This window comes from Muscardinus avellanarius (genome assembly GCF_963383645.1).
Source record: "Muscardinus avellanarius genome assembly, chromosome: 6".
NCBI classification, from domain to species: domain Eukaryota; kingdom Metazoa; phylum Chordata; class Mammalia; order Rodentia; family Gliridae; genus Muscardinus; species Muscardinus avellanarius.
This window is the reverse complement of record NC_137791.1, coordinates 111,643,701-111,666,809: the sequence shown is the minus strand read 5'-3', so window position 1 is coordinate 111,666,809 and position 23,109 is coordinate 111,643,701.

The window sequence follows — 23,109 nt, the reverse complement described above, 5'->3', positions numbered from 1 at the left end:
AACAACCTAGTTAAAAATGGCCAATTGAACTGAATAGATATTTATTATTTCTCAAAATAAGAAATATAAATGAACAAGTAATACGTGAAAAAATTTTCAACATCATTAGAAATTAGGAAGATGCAAATAAAAACCGCACTGAGATTCTCTCTAACTTTAGTTACAATGTCATTCATAAAGAACACAATAATAAATGTCTATTAGTATGTGGGGAAATGGAACTATAATTGTTGGTGAGACTTCAAACTAGTACATCTGCTATGGAGATCAGGGTGGAAGCTTCTCAGAAGATTAGGAATGCAATTGCCATATGCATTGCTACTTCAGAATGTTCTCTTTTGTGCCTAAGAATCAGGTAAACAGTCATAGAATTCAACTGCCTTCCAAAAAAAAGAAAAGAAAAAAAAAAAACACTATGTAGGACAGGTATCTCTTCAGGTGAGAACAATCTTGGCTCAAGATAGCCATTGAACTATGTCACTGAACAACTTGGAGGAATAAGTTGTTCCCCTTAAAAAAGTTTTGAAAAGCCACTAGAGAATCTTCCATGTTACCTGACACCTAATATTTTCTATGTTCCCCTCTTGTACAAGTGCTTAACATAAATACTTTATTTTATCCTCAAAACATATTTGATGCTTATAAAATTAATAAACTTATTCAAGCTATGAGCAAAATAACAGTACACACAAAACAGCAGAATTATTTTTTCTCAGATTAGGAATGTAATCGCCTTTGTTTTGCAACAGTGCTTGTGTTATTAAATTAAGAAAAATATTTTTTTTTTCATGAGTTGTTACTTTCTTCATGAGTTTTTCCTGATTTTAGGAAAGTAAAAAAATAAGGACCTAGAGGGAAATAAACCAAGACCTGTGTGCATGTATGTTTGTATTACTTTAATTTAAGGTATATAATTACAATGTACCAATAAACATATTTTGAAGATAACTATCTCATGGATTGTAAAAGGAGCAGAAATTCTTGCTTAAACCTAATATATATATAATGTCTTGCTTAAACCTAACACACACACACACACACACACACACACACACACACACATATATATATATATATATATATATATAATGACATGTATGTTTTTTTCTTTGTTTTGCAATGCATACTAATTTTCTTACTATATTATCAGGATCCTCAAAAAACAAATAATTAAATTAATTAATTAAATAAAACTAGGGAATGCCTCTCTCTTTTCTTTTATTCTTTCTTTCTAAATGAACTTACAATTTCTTTCCTTTTTTTTTTTCTTTTTTTTTTTTTTTTTTGGTGGTACTGGGGTTCCTGGAAGCCCTTTTACCTCTGGACTACACTCCCAGACCTATTTTATATTTTTGAAACAGGGTCTCTTATGCCAGCGCGGCTGGCTTCGAACCTGCGCGGTCCTCCTGTCTCCACCTCCCAAGCGCGGGGATTACAAGTGTGCGCCACCACGCCCGGCTACAATTTCTTATTGGTGCCGGTGGGCTCATCTTTTATGGCTGATCCTGGCATTATAAAGATATTCTACACTATCATAAGCTACTCTTTAAGTGCCATCCAGATTTTAAATTTTTTATTCTTTGTGCATATATATAGAAATATATTCTTTACTAACGTAATATTATCAATGTAAGCCAAAGTATGAGCATTGATGGTGACATTGATTTTTATGGTTTTTAAAAATTTTTCTATAATCCTAAATGAGTCCATGTATATTTGTAAAGTACTGAGTTCAAATCTAGGAGGGTTTTGATATGGTACATGAAGGATTAGGGAAATCGAATGCCTGTGATTTGAATCCCAGACCTGATTTTGACCAAGTCACGTCTGTTCATTTAATATCCTTTATGATAACCTAGCAAAAGTATTATTTTTTCTGACATCAGATTTAAGTAAAATATAAAGAAAATATAAATTACTTAGAAATAATGAAATAGAATCATAATTATAATTATTATTTTGGCTCAACTCATTTTGTAACTTATTTATTTGTCCAAGATGTTTTAAATGCTGAAGTTTCTCGATCCTCTCTACATAAACAGAACTTGTTCTCCGTGGGCAACTTATTCTCTTGCCTAATTCCTATGGGCATTTGTGTTTAAACTTCTGTGCCGCATTCAGTTACTCTACCCAGTAAGAGATACCAGAAGATAAATAGCCAAGTAACAATTATACTTTCTGAATTACACTCATATTACAACAAGTTAAAATTTTGCTTCCGGTTACAATATTGAGTTTGATACGGTTTATAACCTCAGCATTCATTAATGTTGGTAAGAAATATTTTTCAACCTTGTTGTTATTTTTGTTAATCCAAACTTTATATAGCTTTCTCATTTAGTGATAGGAAAATGTAATTAAATATTACTTGAAATGCTTTTTTAAAAATAATTGCAGTTGTGTAATTTCCAAAACCCCTACTCCTGATTTTGGTACAATTCAAAAGACTTTTTTCTGTTACATGACTCTTAATTTAGATGCCAGTACATTGTTCACATGTATGATTTTAAATTGCTATCGCTTTAAATTATGTGAGATGAAGAGAAGGAAGAATGGAGCAATGGGGAAAGACAGAGAGAAAAAGAGAGAAAGAAATTAAAGGATAAGGAAAATAAGAAACGAGGCAGAAAGGGGAGAAAGAAGAAAGGAAGGAAAGGAGACAATCACCTGCTCCAAATGAAGCACATGCTCCTTAACAATCCTTTCAGAAAAAAAAAAATCTTCACAGTGGATGATTAGTTGTGTCTTCACAAATGTTAAAAGAATAATATAATTATTAAGGTTGGAAGAAAAATGAAAGATTATGAGTGTCAACCTCCATATTTAACCCAGAAGATTTTTATAATTTATTCAAGACTGCTAGCATAGCTGACTACAGTTCAAGTAATATTTTTATAAATCCTATGTCTTTAGATTCCTGGCTTAAGTTTCTTTCTACTATTTAATTTCATGATTTAAAATCTATTCAGCTTTGATTACAATAATACATTGAGGTTTGCTGATTTTCTCATTATTATACATAACTTCCCTAAGTGAAAAGATAAATTCAAATGGCTGTTTTTAACTTTATTACTTGTACAAGGGAGTAAGAAAGAGCTTTGCCATCATATTTAGAATTATCTCATTTGCTTAAGAGTCATGTTTCTATGTTCCGAGGCATTAAATTTATCCTGAAGCTGCATCTTTTCCAGTGAATGCATGGATGTTAATTATCTGTGACATATAAATTAGTGATTAGTGATCATTAGCAATAACCTTAAATATCTAATATGTAATGATGCTGTTGAAGTCATTTTGATGGCAATGTTGGTAAAACAGAATTCATCCGTAACATTTAACAGATTTTAAAAACACAAATTAGAGCCGGGAGTGGTGGCGCACGCTTGTAACCCCAGCATTTGGGAGGCTGAGACCGGAGGATCGCGGTTCGCGGACAGCCTCAGCTATTTAGTGAGGCCCTCCGCAACTCAGTGAGACCTGGTTTCAAAATAAAGAACAAAGAATAGGGCAGGGGCTGTAGCTCAGAGCCCCTGGGTTCCATCCCCAGACCCACCAAAAAAATAAATAAATAAATAAAATAAGACACAAATTATACATAAAGCACTTTTATTTTTTATTTTTTAGTATAGAAACCTTCAGTACTTACTGTGAGTTGAGCATAAATATGAATAATATTAATTTCAAGACAAAAGTCATACATGCTATGATAGCAAAAGTATGTAGTAACTTTCAGAATATTCCTTTGTTTTATATTTTTTGCTGTTTATCTTCATTCTTAATCTATACTTACTGCTATATGAGCTCATAGACTCTTCTAAATATGTACAGAAGGAGAAATCTAGAGGTTTGCTCCTAGGTCAAATACAACCTTATGTGTGTCATATATTAAATGTATTTGTTATGAGGTCATCTGTGATTAGAATTGAAGTCTCTCAAGTATGGATAAAAATCAGACAGTACATAAAAATAGATATTACATTAAAATGCACAAATACACCTAACAAGGAAAAGGCTGTTGCATTAGTATATTTTATGTTGCTAATACTGCAAAACCAAACTGGGTGAGTTACAAAAAGGGGATTTATTTTAGCTCATGATTCTGTAGGTTCCAGGTTGAGAGGCTGTGTCCATTGAGGGCTTCTTCTTGGCAGAGACACAGGATGTCACAGGGTGTGAAATAGCAAGAAACAAGAAGCACGCCTGGGTGTCCCACAGATATTCAGTCACAGGGGGTCCATACTAATGGATTCGTGTTAATGTCCTTGTCTTAGCCTTCCCTTGTCTTAGCCTAATCACTCCTGAAGGTCCTGCCCCTAAATACTATAGTTGGATTAAGTTTCCACACTTACTATCTCCAGGTGGGGATTACGTTTTGACTCATGAAGCCCCAAGGGACACATTGAAACCATATCCAAACCATAGCAGCTGCCTGTGCTTTCCAATAGTAATGCCATCTCTTTCAGACAATTTGCTAGCAGTGCTGTTTGCTAATTAGTAAGCTACTGATTTCCAGCTTAACTACTGTGAGCCCCTGGGAGAAAACACCAACTTGACTTGTTTCTAGTTTCTCTTTCTTTCTCTCTCTCCTTCCTTCCTTCCTTCCTTCCTTCCTTCCTTCCTTCCTTCCTTCCTTCTTTCTTTCTTTCTTTCTTTCTTTTTCTTTTCCTTTCTTTTCTTTTTTCTTTTTTTGTTTTTTTCCTTGACAATACTGAGGATTCAATCCAGTATAATGTGCTAGTCAAGCTCTCCACCACTAAGCCAATAGTATTTATTGAAATAATAACAATTATTAATAATTTGAAATATGGTTAGGCAGACCATAGACAGTTTTGAAAAAGAATATCTTGACCAAGAATTATATAAATCAGTATGATATCCTTAAAAATTAAGGATGGTATAAATCAGTACTGTGTTATATTTTTTGTTTCATTCTTTTTTTAGCAACTGCATCATTGGAAATTTAAAAAAAAAGAAAGAGAAAAAAAGAAGAAAGAAAGAAAGAAAGGCTGCTAACATGATCTTCTTTAATTTGGCTTAGAAAGGTAATTTTCCTTTTGTGAGCATTCAGTATGTGTCCATCTGCATAATTTAAACATTTTAAATGATTTTATAATATACTTAAAATTGATATTATATATAGTATTTATAACTGGTTAGCATTAGCAGCCAAAATAAGTGTAAAAATTATAAAAGTCCTACATAACAATCAAAGGAAAGATAAAGGCAAAGACACACAACACAGAAAAAACTTTCAGACAAAACTTCTTTTTGTGACGACTCATTATTACACTCCATGGTGAAAGTTCAATATTGTGCTCACTTTAAAGGACAGATGCTAAACGGAATTCCACCCATTATCACAGAGCAGATATTGAAAGATGAATTTGAAGAAGAGCTGGAATATATTGCTAATGGGACAAGAGGTATGAGAAAAAAGTTAACCAAACCCTCTCTAATTTTAGGAATTCCTTTTCTAGGTGACCAATCTGGACTTTCTGCTCCAATTTTAAATAAAACACCTAATATTCATATTATCTCTTATAATTGATATAACAAAGTTGCATGTTGAAAATTCATAGGTCTATTTTATATTTAAGAATAAAATGATATTCAAAGACATCAAAAGAATTTTTTATGTACCCAGAGATATTAAGTTGATAAGGAAGAATTTGGATCCTCATCTATCTGGCTCAAAGGATATTGGACAATTAAGCACAATGATATCACACCTCTTCAGGGTAATGTATTCAGGATTTATTACAGTCTCTTTATATTAATGCATTGTGTTCTTTTATTATTGAGAGGTTAAGAATTTTTTAGTTCAAACTTTCAAGTTCATTTTGTTAAAATATCCTGAGAAATGATATTACTGTCTCCATTATTGTGCTAACTTTGAACATTTCAGTACAGAAAACTTACTACTGAGCAATAACCTCATGTGTATGTGTTACAGAATTTCAGCAAAGATAAAATAATATGTATGCCATTACCTAGAATATCACCTTACAAATATAATATTCTAGAAACAGATGGATGTTTTAATATGAATTTATATTAACATAAAAGGTCAGAAGTGAGGTTGTTATGCCTAAGTAAGTGTGTTATGATTCTTAAATCTTCAGTCAGAAAGCTGACTCTCATTCATGGATTGTTTGAATTATCATTGGTGTTCTTGATTTCTGTAAGATCAAAAGAAATATGATTGCAAATATCATTCCTTCGGTCAGAATTTAGACCTTTCTATCTTAAAAAAGCCATAAATTTTCAAAAGCTATATTATAATTTAATCATCACATGAAATTCTAAAATTGTGTATGTGTACATTGAAATATCTAAAAAATGCAAGGTATAAATATTTAAAATATTTTTTAAATTAATTTTGCTAGAGAATATTAAACTAAAAATACATAGCAGTTTGGTGGGGTTTTTTTTATCTTTTGTTTTTAACTTTAGTGTGCCATGCCAAAAGTTCTTCAGTCTTTCCAAAATATTACCACTGGCAAATCTTCATCATTATAAAACTCATGGGAATCAGGACAGGTGCATAAATAATGTAGACAGTACTGGAAAACTAGTAATAAAATGCTGAGTATTGTGAAAATTTATCAGAAAAACCAAATATCAAGAAAAATAGTGTCCTTTGTTAAGTTATAATTCGTTCATTGAAGAGAGTGGTAAGAAGGAACCTTAAATTAATCCTCTGTAGTCATAGAATTCACAAACTAACCAGGAAAGTGGGTTTTCCCTTTTCAGATGTAATGCCTTTCAGCTTAGCATGTGGAAATTAAACAGCAGAGATCATTAAGGACAGTGACATAAAGGAATTTTTAATCTCTAATTGCACCTTGACAGTAGATCATGAGATTAGATTCATTTTAGCTCTATAGCACTTTTGTTGTTGTTGTTATTGTTAAACAGTAATGAGGTTTTTTTCTTTTATTGAGGTATCTTTATTTGGTTTTTTTAACAATTTTTTATCAAACATAAATAGTATACATTTAAACTATATTTGGTGGCCTCTCCCCCCGCCCCCATTTTCCCTTCCCCCCTCCCACCAATGGTTGTCCAGGTTAACCATGTCATATTCATAATTTTACACATTTTCAGATGTAGACCCTCATTAATCAAGATAAACCTTCCTCCTCTCCTATCTTTCCATTCAAACTTTGCTGATATTTCCCCTCCATTATCTGGAGTCCTACTGGTATCCTCTCTACAGCACTTTTTTAATTCCAAATCTGAAGCACTTCTTACATCCTTGTGAGGGATTCTTATCAATGTCAAGGTATTAAAGCTAAGTTGCACTTCCATAAAACCAAGCAAGAAGGGGGTAGGTAGCACAGCTGGCATAGGTACTAATATTAATGATTAATATCTCAATTGTTTCTAATTTGCATATGGTCAATCAGAGAAAGCACAGAAAATGTATAGCAACATGCCCAGTAAAATTAATCACAGGAAAAGAGTTCCCCATTAAAGAATGTTTATAAATTACTAATACCTAATTAGCTAAAATAATTTTGAGTTTATTTATTACATGAAAAAATGTGACAGCAAAAGTAGCTCAAATATTCAATGGTTTTCTACTCTTCCTGAAAATATCTTTATAGAAAAAAATCATAGGCAGAAAAAGTCAGCAGTGCTTGAAAAGCCCAAGTAGCAGTGATCATTGTAGTAAAATTAAAACACTGACATTTCTCCTTGTACAGTGTGAAATATTTTATGAAGACAGACTGGTACTTTTTGTTTAAAAATATTGAATTCATATTCATTTCTGATTAATGTATGATAAGAATTCACAATAATTAATAATATAGTTAGATGGGTTCCTTTTAAAAAATTTAGTTAAAATTGAAAGTTTACCAATGCTGCTGAGTGCATTAGCTTTTACTGCCAGACAATACATCACAAGAAGAGAAAAAAGACCAACCAAACGACTTTCCAGTGGAGACAACAAAAAGCTTTTATAAACACATTAATGACGGAAATAGTGTTTTTCACTCAGTATGTATTGAAGCATAATTAAGTTAGGTCTCCAAACCAAAATATATTTTCCCTCAGGGAAAAGCAATCATTTATAAAGCCATTAATTTATTACCTATTTCTTTGGCACTCTATGATGACACCCCTCAAAGCTTACTGATCTTGCTTACCTAATTATAAATAATGCATATTTAAAAAGGGAAAATGTCTCCTGGGAAATATTTGCCTTATTAATTATTGTAGGTTTTGGGATCTTCAACATGTGCTCATTGAGCAACATTCTTTATATTACAAAAGATAAGACATTTATAACTTTGTTTTATTCATGTTTACTTAGAAATAAGAAGTGTTTCTGAAATGTATTATAGATGACTTTACTCTCCCAGCTCCAAAATAGAGCATTTGCTATTATTCTTTTACCACAAAATATTTTAAGACATTTAGAGTAATTTGACATTCATAATCAACATCTACATTTTCAAGATAGCAATTCCTTTTTAGCCTGAGTTCTTAAAATGGAACTTAAAACTGAATCAAGAAACATCAAGTTAAGCCAGGTGTGGTGGCACACTCTTGTAATCCCAGCACTCGGAGGCTGAGAAGGGGGGAATCACAGTTTGCAGACAGCCTCAGCTACTCAGTGAGGCCCTTTGTTACACAGTGAGACCCGATTTCAGAATAAAGAATAAAAAATAGGAGACAGGGTGTATCTCAGAGGTCGAATGTCCCTGGGTTCCATCCCCCCAAACCCGCAAAAAAAAAAAAAAAAGAAAGAAAAGAAACACCAAGTTAAAAGTGAACTATTTTATGAAAAGAGAAACAAGTTGCCCTTCATTCAATAAACAAGTTTTTATATTTACTCAAGAACCCCATAATAACAAGTTAATACATTCTAAAATCATATAACTTGTGAATATAGAGTTAAATTGTTATAAATCAAAAACAGGGTAAATATGATATTAAAAGAGAAAGAAATCAAAATTGAAAATTACTCATAAGTATACCAACATTTTTCCTACAAATGCTTAATAGGTTGTCAAAGAATGGCAAATTATGTTGAAAAACTAGTTTTTTTTTTAAATTCATCAATACCTTTAAAGAACCATTTCACTAGTAAGAATAATGCAGTAAGGTTTCAGTGCAATTTTTAAAACTTGGTTTATTTCATAAAATTTAAAAAATAATTAATTTCAGAATTAAAAATTAACTTTTTTTTTTTTTGCAGGTCTGAGGATGAAATCCAGGGGCATTTGACTTCTGAGCTTAACCCCCTGCCATATTTTTTATTCTTTACTTTGAAACAGGGTCTCACTAAGTTATGGAGGGCCTCACTAAGTAGCAGAGGGTGTCCGTGAACCATGAGCCTCCTGTTTCAGTCTCCCAAATGCTGGGATTACAAGGGTGTGCCACCATGCCCAGCAAAATTAACTATAAATTTTAAAGCTAGAAACATGGTCTGAGAAACAAGAGATTCTATTGATGTATTGATAATAAAAAAAAAAAAAGGAAAAGCCTCCTTGGATAGACTTTTTTGCTACTCTATTTCTTTCTCTAGGGAAAATGACATGCTTGATTATAATCAAATCAATATAAAATTTAGATTCTTTTAGATATAATTTGAATCTATGCTCCAATGTTTGATAAAGGAATTCTCTGGCACTTGGGACATTCATTATTATTATTTTTTTAGATTACTTGAGACTTTACTTAGACTGCCTGAGTCACTTTAAATTAATACTGAGTAAATTAGCTTCATTATACACACTAAAGAAGACAGTAAGCATTTGAATCATTCTAATCAGGAACAGGCAATTTAAGAATCTTCAGGTGGTCTTTGAAATACCCAGGAATCTCATTCCAGGTTATGTAGGCATAATTTTAAATCTTATGATCTAATTTGTGCCTAGGGAGTTGCTAAATAGCATAATTGATGTTAGAAATGATTGTCCATTGATTAAATGAGTTATGTTTGAGTTATGGGATTTATAAGATAGATGATCTAGATTCTGGTTTACAAAAATTTTTTACAAAGTACAAATTCAGCAAGCCTGGTTTATGCTTTCTGAGTGGTGCTCTGGGTTCTGGAGTTTTATGCCCCAGAAATCTACCCTTTTCAAAGTTGTTTTTTAGAATGATAGAGGGCAGAGGGAAAGGTCATCTTTAAACTTACATCAAATTAAGAGACAATTGCTTTTTCTTTTGGTTGCTAAATAATGTTTTACCATCTTACCACAATTTAGTTTTTGGTATCATTTTACCTTGTAGTACATAAAAGGCGTGCTCTCTATTTTCAATTATAAAAGCTACTGACATTCTTTAGAATAACATGGCAATTTTAAGTCTGCTTAAGGCATGTTTAAAAAAGCTCTAAACTAATACAAATGTTTTGTATATGACAAAGCTCATGCTATTTCAAGAATATAATACATGAATAGAATATATGGAGATGTGAGAATGTCTTTTGCCTCTCTGAAATTTGTTATCAGATTATTGAATGAGAGCCTGGGCTAGATTAGTGGGTATAAATTAATGCTTAATTGATTTTAGAGATATAGGAAAATATTGGGTGGTACTATAAATCTACTACCCCATATTTCAACAAAATAACTCTACAAGGGTGGTTTCACAACAAAATATTAGTTTGATTGGCAAAAATTAAATTTAAAATAGGAGGATTTCCAAGATGGCGATGGAGAGATGCGGCGTTCCTCACAGGCTGAAGCAAATTGAGTTCAACTACTGAGACAGAAGTGTCTTAATAAAGAAAAAATTAAATGTATGATCCAAAACAGACTTGGGGAGTACGACAGAAAAAAATCCAGCAACTGAACTGCAAGATTCACCACAACACACAAAGAAAGCAGATAGTGAGCCGAAGAATCGGAGGCCAGTGGAATGCAGGTGCAGGCGCAGTGGCCTCAGGGCCGCTGGCCCAAACGGGACTTTTGGGTCTTTAACATTTCCAGAGAAGCTCTAAAGTCTGAAAGTGACCAAAGAGTTCCAATACCCGAAGTTGCTAACTGGAGTTCCTGAGCGGCACCCAACAAAGGCGGCCCCGCAGACACACCAGAGATCGGCAGGGACCTGGATGTGGACCTGCTCACCGCGGGAGCGAAAAGTCAGCAGGATAAGGAGAGCTGCCAGAGCTTCAGAGCCACAGATTGGAATGGCAGTGTGAATTCAGAGGAGCCACGAACCCGGTGAGCACACAGTGAGTATGATATATGTGAGTGCCAGTGTGCGCAAAGTGGGCCAATTCAACTCGGAGACCAAAGAAGAGCGCTTAAGGCGCGATATGTGCACGCGGCCGCAGGGGGACACTCCAAGCAAATACAAGGTTCACCATATATCAGCAACATAGGACTGTTATCTCTTTTATTTATTTATTTATTTATTTATTTATTTATTTTTTACTATTTTTCTATCCTTTTGTATTTTATTTTTTACTATTGCGGTTTGGTATTGTTTGTTTTACTTTTTGGGTCTTTCGGTTTTTTTTGGTTTTTGGTTTTCTGGGGGGATAAGTTTTGTTTTCTGGGGGATAAGTCTTTTCTAAAGTCCTAATACAAAGACTGGGCTAAAAATAATACCCACTAACGATGGGAAGATAGCAGAAAAGCAGACCCGAGAACTTTGAAAATATGAGAACTAGGAATAATGGAGAAATGACAGAAATCATGAATACTGACCTACAAGAAATGCAATAAGGGGAGTTCCAAATCTTAATCTACAATATGATAAAAGGATTTAAAACAAGTTTAGAGGAGATGAAAGAGTTAGAGATACTAAAAAATAATCAGAAAGAGGTTTGGAATGAAATGAAAGAGTCAATAAATGAAATGAAGTCAGCAATAGAAAGAAACTCTGGAAGATTAGATGAAATGGAAAGTAGAATATCACTGATAGAAGACAGTTCATCCAAAACTGAAAACACAGTCAATAGTATGCAGAAGTCATTACAGCAACAAAACCTAAACATACAGCAAATTTGGGACAACATGAAATGCCCTAACTTACGAATAAAAGTCATTGAAGAAGGGATAGAGGTACAGACCAGGGGCATCCATAATCTCTTCACAGAAATAATTTCGGAGAATTTCCCAAACATGGAACTAGAGATAGATCTTCATGTTCAAGAGACATACAGAACACCATTAAGACCAGATCAAAGAAGAACCTCCCCACGCAACATAATAGTTAAAATGACTAACATAGAGGCCAAGGAAAAGATCTTAAAAGCAGTGAGAACAAAAGGTCAGGTGACATACAGAGGCAAAACAATAAGAATCACCCCAGACTATACAACCCAGGTCATGAATGCCAGGAGAGACTGGTATGATGTGATCCAGACCTTGGAAGAAAATAACTTCCAACCGAAGCTTTTCTATCTATCCAGCAAAACTACTATTCAAAGTCAACAGTGAAATAAAAGTGTTTCAAGATAAACAAAATCTCAAAAAAATTTATGAATTCAAAGCCAACACTAGAGAAAATACTTAAAGAAATAAACCATAAAGAAGAAAAAAGATGCAGACTTCAGAACCAGAGAAGAGAGGAAAGTGATCAGAGGGGCTTCTAAGCAAGGAAGAAAGAAAAAGCTACCAAACAGATGACAGAACACAAAATGACATAAAACAAAAATCATATTTCAATAATAACTCTTAACATCAGAGGACTTAACTCACCAATCAAAAGACATAGATTGGCAATGTGGATCAAAAAACATAACCCAAATATATGCTGTTTGCAAGAAACTCACCTAACAGCCAAAGACACTCACAGACTAAAAGTGAAAGGATGGAAAAAGATATACCATGCTACTGGAGAACAAAAAAAAAGCAGGGATAGCAATTCTGATATCCAACAAAACAGACTTTAAACTAAGACACATCAGAAGAGACAAATCAGGGCACTTCCTTTCATTAAAAGGAACAATACACCAAGATGATATAATGATATTAAACGTTTATGCTCCAAATGTGAATGCAACCACATTTGTAAAACAAACCCTCGGGACATCAGATCTCAAATAAACCCAAATACAATAATTCTGGGAGACTTCAATATGCCTCTCACACCACTGGATCGATCTTCAAGGCACAAGATGAGTAAAGACTCTTTAGAGCTAAAAAAAAAAAAAAAAAACTATAAACCAAATGGACCTAATAGACATATACAGAACATTTCATCCAGAAACTACAGAATACACATTCTTCTCATCAGCCCATGGAACCTTCTCCAAAATAGATCATATCCTGGTACACAAAGAAAGCACCAGCAAATTCAAAAGATATAATATAATTCCTTGCATCTTTTCAGACCAAAATGGAATTAAAGTAAAAATCAACAACAGGAAACTCAAAAGAAACTATGCAAATACGTGGAGACTGAATGATACACTATTGAATGATGAATGAGTAAGAGCAGAAACTAGGGAAGAAATAAAGAAATTTTTGGAAATAAATGAAAACAGAGACACAACTTACCAAAATCTTTGGGACATTATTAAGAGGAAAGTTTATTGCATTGAGTGCCACATAAGAAGGACTCAAGTTCAGACACTATTGGCACAACTCAAGGACCTAGAAAGACTGCAACAGTCCAACCCCAAAGCCAGCAGAAGACAGGAAATTATTAAAATTCAAGCATAAATGAAATAGAGAACAAAAAAGTAAAAACAATTAAAAGAATCAACAAAACAAAAAGCTGGTTCTTTGAAAAGGTTAATAGAATTGATAAACCCCTGGTCAACCTAACCAAAAGAAAAAGAGAATCAATGCAAATTACTAAAATCAGAAATGAAAAAGGAGATATCACCACAGATAGTGAAGAAATTCAAAGGATTATCAGAAACTACCTTAAAAATTTATACTCCAATAGACAAGAAAACATGGAATAAATTGATAGATTCCTAAACACAGTTAACCTACCTAAACTGAACCAAAAGGACATAGCAAGCCTAAACCAACCAATAGCAAACAATGAAACAGAAATGGCAATAAAAATTCTTCCATCAAAGAAAAGCCCAGGCCCAGATGGGTTTCCAGCTGAATTCTTCAAAGCCTTCAGTAAAGAACTAATACCAATACTTCATAACTTATTCCAGGAAATTGAAAGAGATGGAACTCTCCCAAATTCCTTCTACAAGGCCAGTATCACATTAATCCCCAAACCAAATAAAGATACCTCAAGAAAGGAAAACTACAGACCAATATCTTTAATGAACATAGATGCAAAAATTCTAAACAAAATACGAGCCATACACATTCAAAACCATATCAAGAGAATAATGCACCATGACCAAGTTGGTTTCATCCTAGAAAAATAAGGTTAGAACAAACGCAAAGCCAACATTATACTGAATGGGGAAAAACTGCAAGAATTTCCCTTAAAATCGGGAACAAGACAAGGATGTCCGCTATCACCACTCCTCTTCAATATAGTCCTTGAGACTCTTGCCACAGCAATAAGACAAGAGAAGGAAATCAAAGGAATTCAAATAGGAAGAGAGGAATTAAAATTATCCTTATTTGCAGATGCCATAATCCTTTACCTAGAAGACCCTAAGAACTCAACCAAAAGACTTCTGGACCTGATTGACAAATTCAGCAGAGTCGCAGTTTACAAAATCAACCTAAAGAAATCAGAGGCTTTTCTTTATACCAACAATGAATTCACAATGAAAGAAATAAAACAATCAATTCCGTTCACTATAACCTCAAAACCAATAAAATACCTAGTAATAAACATAACCAAAGATGTGAAAGACCTCTACAACAAAAACTATAAAACATTAAAGAAAGAAATTGAAGAAGACCTTGGAAGATGGAAAGACCTCCCATGCTCATGGATAGGCAGAATAAATATCATCAAAATGGTCACTCTGTCAAAAATGATTTATAGATTCAATGCAATTCCCATTAAAATACCAACTACATTCTTCACAGACCTAGAAAAGCAATCATGAACTTTATATGGAGAAAGAAAAGACCCAGAATAACCAAAGCAATTCTCAGCAACAAGAATCACGCAGGAGGCATCACAATCCCAGACTTCAAACTATACTATAGATCAATAGTAGTAAAAACAGTATGGTACTAGCACAATAACAGGTACACTGACCAGTTGAACAGAATAGAAGATACAGAAACAAATCCACACACCTACAGTCAATTAGTCTTTGACAAAGGGGCCAAACTCATATGCTGGAGAAAAGACAGCCTTTTCAACAAATGGTGCTGGGAGAAATGGCTATCCATTTTTAGAAAGATGGAACTAAACCCCTATATCTCACCATGCACAGGAATCAACTCAAGATGGATCAAAGACTTAGAAATCAGACCAGAGATTATGAAGTTATTAGAGGAGAACATAGGTTCATCACTACAACATATAGGCACAGGCAGTAACTTTCTCAACAAAACCTCCAAAGCTCAGGAAATTAAAGCAAGAATCAACAAGTGGGATAGCATCAAACTAAAAAGCTTCTTCTCGTCAAAGGAAACCATCAAGAACCTAAAGAGGAAGCCTACAGAATGGCAGAAGATCTTTACCAGTCACCACTCTGATAGGGGGCTAATATCGAGAATATATAAAGACCTCAAAAGACTGCACTAGCAAAACAAACAACCCAATCAAGAAATGGAAAATGCCAAATTTGAAGGCATTCAACTCTAAACTCATTTGATATTATATTTCTTTGTCAAATTAAAAAAATACTTAGGTAAGAAAAATATTTTGTTTCAATTGCTAAGTGGAGAATCAATAGTTCAGTTATTATTTATGAGGCAAATAATAAAAATTTCAGTCTATTTTTGGCCTTGCCATAGGTAAATATATATATATATATATATATATATATATATATATATATATATATATATATATATGCATTCTGAGTCATTAAAAAAGGTTGTTTGTTTTATTTTATTTGTTTGTTTGTTTATTTATTTTGGTGGTACTGGGGTTCCTGGAAACCCTTCAACTTCTGTGCTACACTCCCAGACACCTACTTTTTATATCTTTATTTGGAAACAGGGTCTCCTAAACCAGCTGAGGTTGGCTTCGAACCTGCATGATCCTCCTGTCTCTGCCTCCCTAGCTCAGGGATTACAAGCGTGTGCCACCAGGCCTGGCAGAAGGTGGTTTATTTAAAGTAAGTATTTTGAGGAGAGATAATAGTTTGGGTAGAATTCATTAATCTTTATTGTTTTCTAGAATCATAAGTCTTGTGTAAATTAAAATATTATAGTACACTGTGCAGGTTTTTCACTTCAAGATTAATGATATTCATTTATTCCTTAATAACTCAGAAGAAATAGTAGATTTCCCGTGTGAGCAAATCAAAGTTTAAGAAATAGTTTTCTGAAGATTCAAGTCGCAGTTGTTTCTGTAAAGATTGCAAGGGCAATACAAAAGATCAACAAAACAAAAAGCTGACTGTTTGAAAAGATTAACAGGATTGTTAAACTCCTTAATGATTATTAATATTGAAAAGCTCTTTAAGATTTTTCAGACTTCCGGGAAGATGGCGACCGAGAAAAGAGGGGCTTAAGAGCCCCGCTAACAACCAATCTCCATTACCACAAAATCAGCGCCTTTCATAGAAAACACCATCACCAGAGAAACAAAAAAATCACCAGGCTCCAGAGAGAAAGCGGACTGAGAACAGAGCTCAGAGCCACAGAGGAGACACACTGGCCTCACACCCAAGGACACGGCAGCAACGCTTTACTGCCAGCGGCAGCAGCAAATTCACCGGACAGCTACAGCAAGCCGAGGTGAGCCGCTGCGAAACAGCCAGGCGGGATCTTTCGGCGTAGGGAACATCTAAAGCTCCCAGTGGCTGAGCTCAGCACACGCTGCAGGGACTCAGAGTGGATCTCAAAACCAGAGAAGAAAAAATATGCCAGCCTCACGGCCGAGGGTGTGACAGCGGCGCCATATTGCCACCGGTGGCAGCAGCATTGAATTCACCGATTTCAGTACAGCTACATCTGCGTACTCAAGAACAGTGAGTCAAATTGCGGGCCACAGAGGAGAAATCCCAGTACTATACTCCCTGGGACTTGACCCAGTGGGGGAGTGGTGGTGGCAGAGATAGGACACCATAGGAGAACGTGCAACCTGGCACCGCCCATAGTCTAAAGCAGCCTCTATCGACTCCCTGGGACGGAGACTCTGTGATACAACCCAGTAAATTAGTAGTGGGGTCAGAGATACCACAGACTTGAGATCCAAAGCACCTTAAGCATAGTCATAGTGACCCAAGGGAAAAACCCAGAGAAAGCACAAACTTCCAAAATCATGGGAAAGAGGAATAACACTGGAGCAATGAATGCCCACAACCTCACAACATCAGAACCCGATAAAACAGAAAATCAGAGATTTCTAGAAGATCAAATCAAGAAAATAACTGTAGAAATAATAGAGGTGGTACGAAAAGAATGCAGAGAGAGCCAAAAAGAGATAAAGGATGCAATTAATGAAGTAAAGGCCTCAATTCAAAGCATGAACAACCGATTAGACCACATGGAGAACAGAATCTCGCTCTTAGAAGATGATCATTCCAAAAATGAACGCAGTTTCTAATCTAGGAAAAATAATCCGACAGCAGGAATCCGACATTGAAGAAATATGGGCCCATTTTAAGAGAGCTAACCTAAGAATAATTGGACTAGAGGAGGGAAAAGAAAGTGAAACCAAAGGGATCAACAATCTCTTCAAGGAAGTAATAGCAGAAAATTTTCCAAACATAGAGCAAGAGGTTGATACACAGGTCCAGGAAACTTATAGAATCCCCTTTAGACAGGATCGGAGAAGAGGATCCCCACGCCACATAATTGTCAAAATGACCAATGTGGAAGCCAAGCAGAGAATCTTAAAGGCAACAAAAACAAAGGACCAAGTGATATTCAGAGGCAAACCAATTAGAATCACTCCAGACTTCCCAAACCAAGTCATGAGAGCCAGAAGGGCTTGGAGTAACATATTCCAAACTCTGAAAGAAAACAACTTCCAGCCAAAAATTTCCTACCCAGCAAAACTTTCTATCAAATTAGACGGGGAAATAAGAAGCTTCCATGACAAACAGAAACTGAAGGAATTTATGTCTTCAAAACCAGCGCTAGAGAAAATCCTCAAAGAGATTAACTACAAAGAAGAAATAGGTAACACACACAAGAACCAGAGAAATAAGATTTTCCATCCAACAGACAACTAAGACTGGTTATCTGTCAAGATTCATTATTTATGTTAGTCTTTTACCTATCTCTAAATTGTATTGTTTGCTTTTATTGTTGCTAATTTTTAGGATTTCTAGTTGGAATATTAATATGCCTTCAGATATAGCATTTGGAAAGATTTTATCCCATTCTATTAGTAACTTTTAACTCTGTTTACATTGTCTTTGGATATACAATATTTTTTTTTTTAGGGAGTTTGTATACTCTTATGTTGCCTGTGCCATTGAAATCATATCCAAGAAATCACTGTCAATTTCAATGTTGTGAGGTTTTATGACCCAGATTTTCTCCTAAAAGTTTATAGTCTTAAGATTTATATTTAGGTCTTTTATCTATTTTGAGTTAATACTTGTATATGGGATTAGGTAAGTGTCCAATTTTATTCTTTTCCATGTAAGTATTATTTTTCAACAATATTTAGTTAAAAGATTATTATTTCCACCAACAAATGTTCGTGGAAACCTTGTCAAAAATAACTTGACAATATAGGGAAGAATTTAGCTCTAGGCTTTTATTTAACTCCAATGGTTTATATATCTGCCTTTAGAACAGTACTACACTGTTTCAATTATTGTAGCTTTATATTGTTTGAAATCAGAAAATATATATCTTCTAGCTTTGTTCTTTTTCAAGATCGTTTTGGGTATCTAGAGTCCATATTCCATATTAGGATAGATTTTTTTTTCTGAAAAATAAATATATAAATATATGATAGTTTCACCTAAAAAAAATAGAAAAAAAATTATCTGGTAAGAAAGAAAGCAAAAAGAAACATTGAAATGTTATCTTTAAGTCATCAAAAGCTTGGTATCAGACAAATGAAACTGTTATGTGAGATTATCATTTTTAATTTTGGATAAATTGCTATAATACTAGATGTCAACCACTAAGCCAAGCATGGGAGGGAGGGATGGGGAGAGAAAGGGGTGGGGATTGGGTGGAGACTGACTGGGCGATGTGTGCATGTATGTCTACAAAAGTTTGTATCCCACTATGATGTATGAATACAGTGCACCAATAAAAATTAAAAAAAAGAAAAAAAAAGATTTTTCAGCATTGATAAATCACTTTTCTTTTAATAAAAGAAAGAGAGAATCAACCCAAATTATTAAAATCTGAAATGAAAAGTGGACATCACACTAGACAATGGGGTAATTCAGAAGATCAAGAGAAGCTATTTTGAAAATGAATACTCCAATAAACAGGGAACACAAAAGAAACTGACAGATTTCCAGATACATATAACCTTCCTAAATTAAACAAAAAATATATAAAAAACTTCAACCAACCAATAGCAATCAGAGAGAAACAACAGTAAAAAAGCTTCCCATGAAAAAATAAAAGCTCGTGTCTAGATGGATTTTCAGCTGAATTATACAAAAGTTTTACAGAGGAACTCAACTCATTACTTCACAAGTTATTCTGCTAAATCAAAAGAGATGGAACCCTTCCAAACTCCTTCTATGAGGCTAGTGTCTCGCTAATAACAAAATCAAAGAAAGATCCCTCAAGAGAAGAAAATTAAAGATCAATATTCTCAATGAACATAGATGCAAAACTTTGAAATTAAATGCTAGTAATACACATTTATAAACATGTGAAGAAAATAGTAGACCATGACCAAGTTAGTTTTATTACAGGCAGGCAAGGTAGGTTCAATATGTGCAATTCAATACATGTCATTCACCACATAAATTGAACCAGGACAAAAATCACACGATTATCTCAAAAAATGCTGAAAAGCATCTGACAAAATCAAACATCTCTTCTTCTTATTTTTTACTTTTTTTGTGTGTTATACTGGGGATGGAACCCAGGGGCATTCTACCTCAAATCTACACCTACAGCACTATTTTTATTCTATATTTTGAAACAGGGTCTCACTGAGTTGCAAAGGGCCTCACTAAGTAGCTGAGGCTGTTTGCAAACTGCCATCCTCCATTCTTAGACTCCCAAATGCTGAAATTACAAGCATGTGCCACCACATTCGGCTTCAAACATTTGTTCTTGTTAAAAACACTGCACAAAATCTTAATAGAAGGAACTTAGCTCAACATCATTTAGGCAGTAGTCAGCAAATTCCAAACAACATCATATTCAATGGTCAAAATACCAGGAATTCCCTTTAGAATCATGAACAAAATAAAGGTGTCTACTATCATCATTACTTTTAAATATAGTATCTAAGACTCTTGCCAGAGTGATGAAGCAAAAGAAGGATATAAAAAAACTTCAAATAGAAAAAGAACTGGAATTGTCTCTACTCACTAATGACATGATCCTATATTGAGAATATTTAAAAGATAAAAAATAATAAGACCTCAACTGTAACTTCTAGAGTTTATTAACAAATTCAGAACCATACCAGGATACAAAATCAGGTTAAAAAAATCTAGTAGTATTTCCATATGCCAACCATAAACCAACTGAAAAAGAATCCAGAAAATAACTCCAATTTGCAATAACCTCAAAAAAATCAAATATTTAGCAATAAATCTAACCAAAAAGTTCAATGGTCTCTACAATGATAATTATAACACTCTAAAGAAAGAAATTAAAAATCTTAAAATGGAAAGCTCTACCATGGTCATGAATAGCCAGAATAAATATGATCAAAATAGCCATATTACCAAAATAATCTACAGACCCAATGCAACCCATATCAAAATACCATTGTTATTCTTTTCTAAGTTAAAAAGATCAGTCCTAAAAGATCAGTCCTAAATTGTATATTACAAAACAAATGACTCAAAATAACCAAAGGATTTCTCAGTAAAAGAATCAGCAGTAAGCATCACAATTTTTTACTTCAATTTATACTGAAGAGCTGTAGCAATAAAAACAGGATGGTATTGGCACAAATGCAGACTTATAGACCAATGGAATAAAAAATAAGATATAGAAACAAATCCACACAATTATAGCCAAATGAATTTACACAAAATTGCCAAAAAACGTTTATTGGAGAAAAGATATTCAACAAGTGGTGTTAACAGAACTACAATAAATTGAATCATATATTGGGAGATGGTATCAAAAGTTAGTTACAATGGGAATCTTAAAAGTCTCAAATGCAAATAGAAATATTTATATAAAAGTCTGTGCTAAAAATCAAGAGGTTCATATATTATTATTTCTTTCACATATTATTCCTCATTGAGTTATTTAAATTAAGATGTCCTATCAATTAGTGATATTTCCTCAGTAACTATTACCTTTTATATTTGGTTATGCAAAACTTGAGCATTTTACAAAAACTCTTTAGCTTTTCAGACATCAGATAATTCAGGGAAAATCAGCTCACACATGGTCTATTACATCGTCTTGTGCGTCTTCAGTTGTGGAAAAGTGCAAGAAAACTGATAAATGATAAGGGAAGTAATAATTCAATATGGATCTGGTGCAGTCAAATTTTAATTATCGGTGTCATCAATCCTACAGAAACAGTGAATATTTTGATGTGTTTGCTTTGAAGACTTTATACAGATGTTGGAGAAAACTTAGAATAATTCTTATAGACATTAACAATTCATATAAGATGATAGGATACAGTCTAATTTTTGGTAGAAAACAAAATGTTTTTGTTGTTTTATATCCATCAGCCAAATGGAAGGCTACAAACAGGGACAAGATAGTCCAAAGTTGAGGAACAAGGCCATTATTTTAAATTAGGCTGTGCTAATATATATAGTCATTACCATTTTGATCAAAGATTGTATCAAGAGAAAGATTATAATCAATAACAAAACAAGGCTAATCTCATTATATTTGACTTAATTATTAAATAAGTATGGAAATAATTGCAATTTTGCATATAGCCATTTTAGTTTGATTTGTTGTAAGATTCCATAAGGAATTTCAGATTTGAGCTTTAATAAACTCGTGAGGGTAGGAATCAAAGCTAAGAACTTGCCAGATTTTTACCTGAAGTATCCATAGATTTGAGTAAAACAATTTTCTCCATAAAAATACCTTACGGTTCTTCAATTAGGAAATTATCTCCCTTACACAGTTATAAGGATGGGAACCCTGTAAGTCATTTTTCAGAAGAGATTTTCTGAGAAAATTTTGTAAGCAGACTCCATAAAGTCAATGTTAGTTTCAAAACATGTCATATCTGTCAAGTATAACTCTCAAGTACGACATTCCATTCAAAACCTTCATTGTATAACCAATGTTTCCACTTATGTTGTTTATATAATGAGACCAAATTCCTATTGAACATATGCAAGTAATCATATTATATGCAAGTAATCATAGAGATACTCTATATGAGAGATTTCAATTTCTCCAGAGGTATCAAGAAGAAAAACAGAAGTTTCATGTCTACTTACAAAATAATATCATAATAAATTATTAGTTATAATAGCTTAAAGAAAAAGACAAAGAAGTTTCTTATATCCAGAAAATAACATTAAAACATAATAGTTCAAAGAAATCCTATGATAACCTTCAATAGTTTATTTAGTCCTATATAAGAAATTTTTTCTTGTTTTATGCTTTGAGTTAGCAGTTGAATAAATACATAAGCTTTTATTTTGTGGTACTGGGGTTCCTGGAAGCCCTTCTACCTCCAGGCTACACTCCCAGACCTATTTTTTTAATATATTTTTATTTGGAAATGGTCTCGTAAGCCAGCAGGGCTGGCTTCGAACCTGTGTGATCCTCCTGTCTCCACCTCCCAAGCGCGGGGATTACAAGTGTGCACCACCATGCCCAGCAATACATAAGCTTTTTAACTAGAGCTTTGGAAATCCTGGCTCTATTTAATAGTAAGGTCTTAGTTATTTAAACATTACCCTAAGAAGCTTGTGCCAGGTGGCATCATAAATCTTTGAGATTGGTCTTTTCAATTGAAAATGAAATACTCTGCTCTGTGACT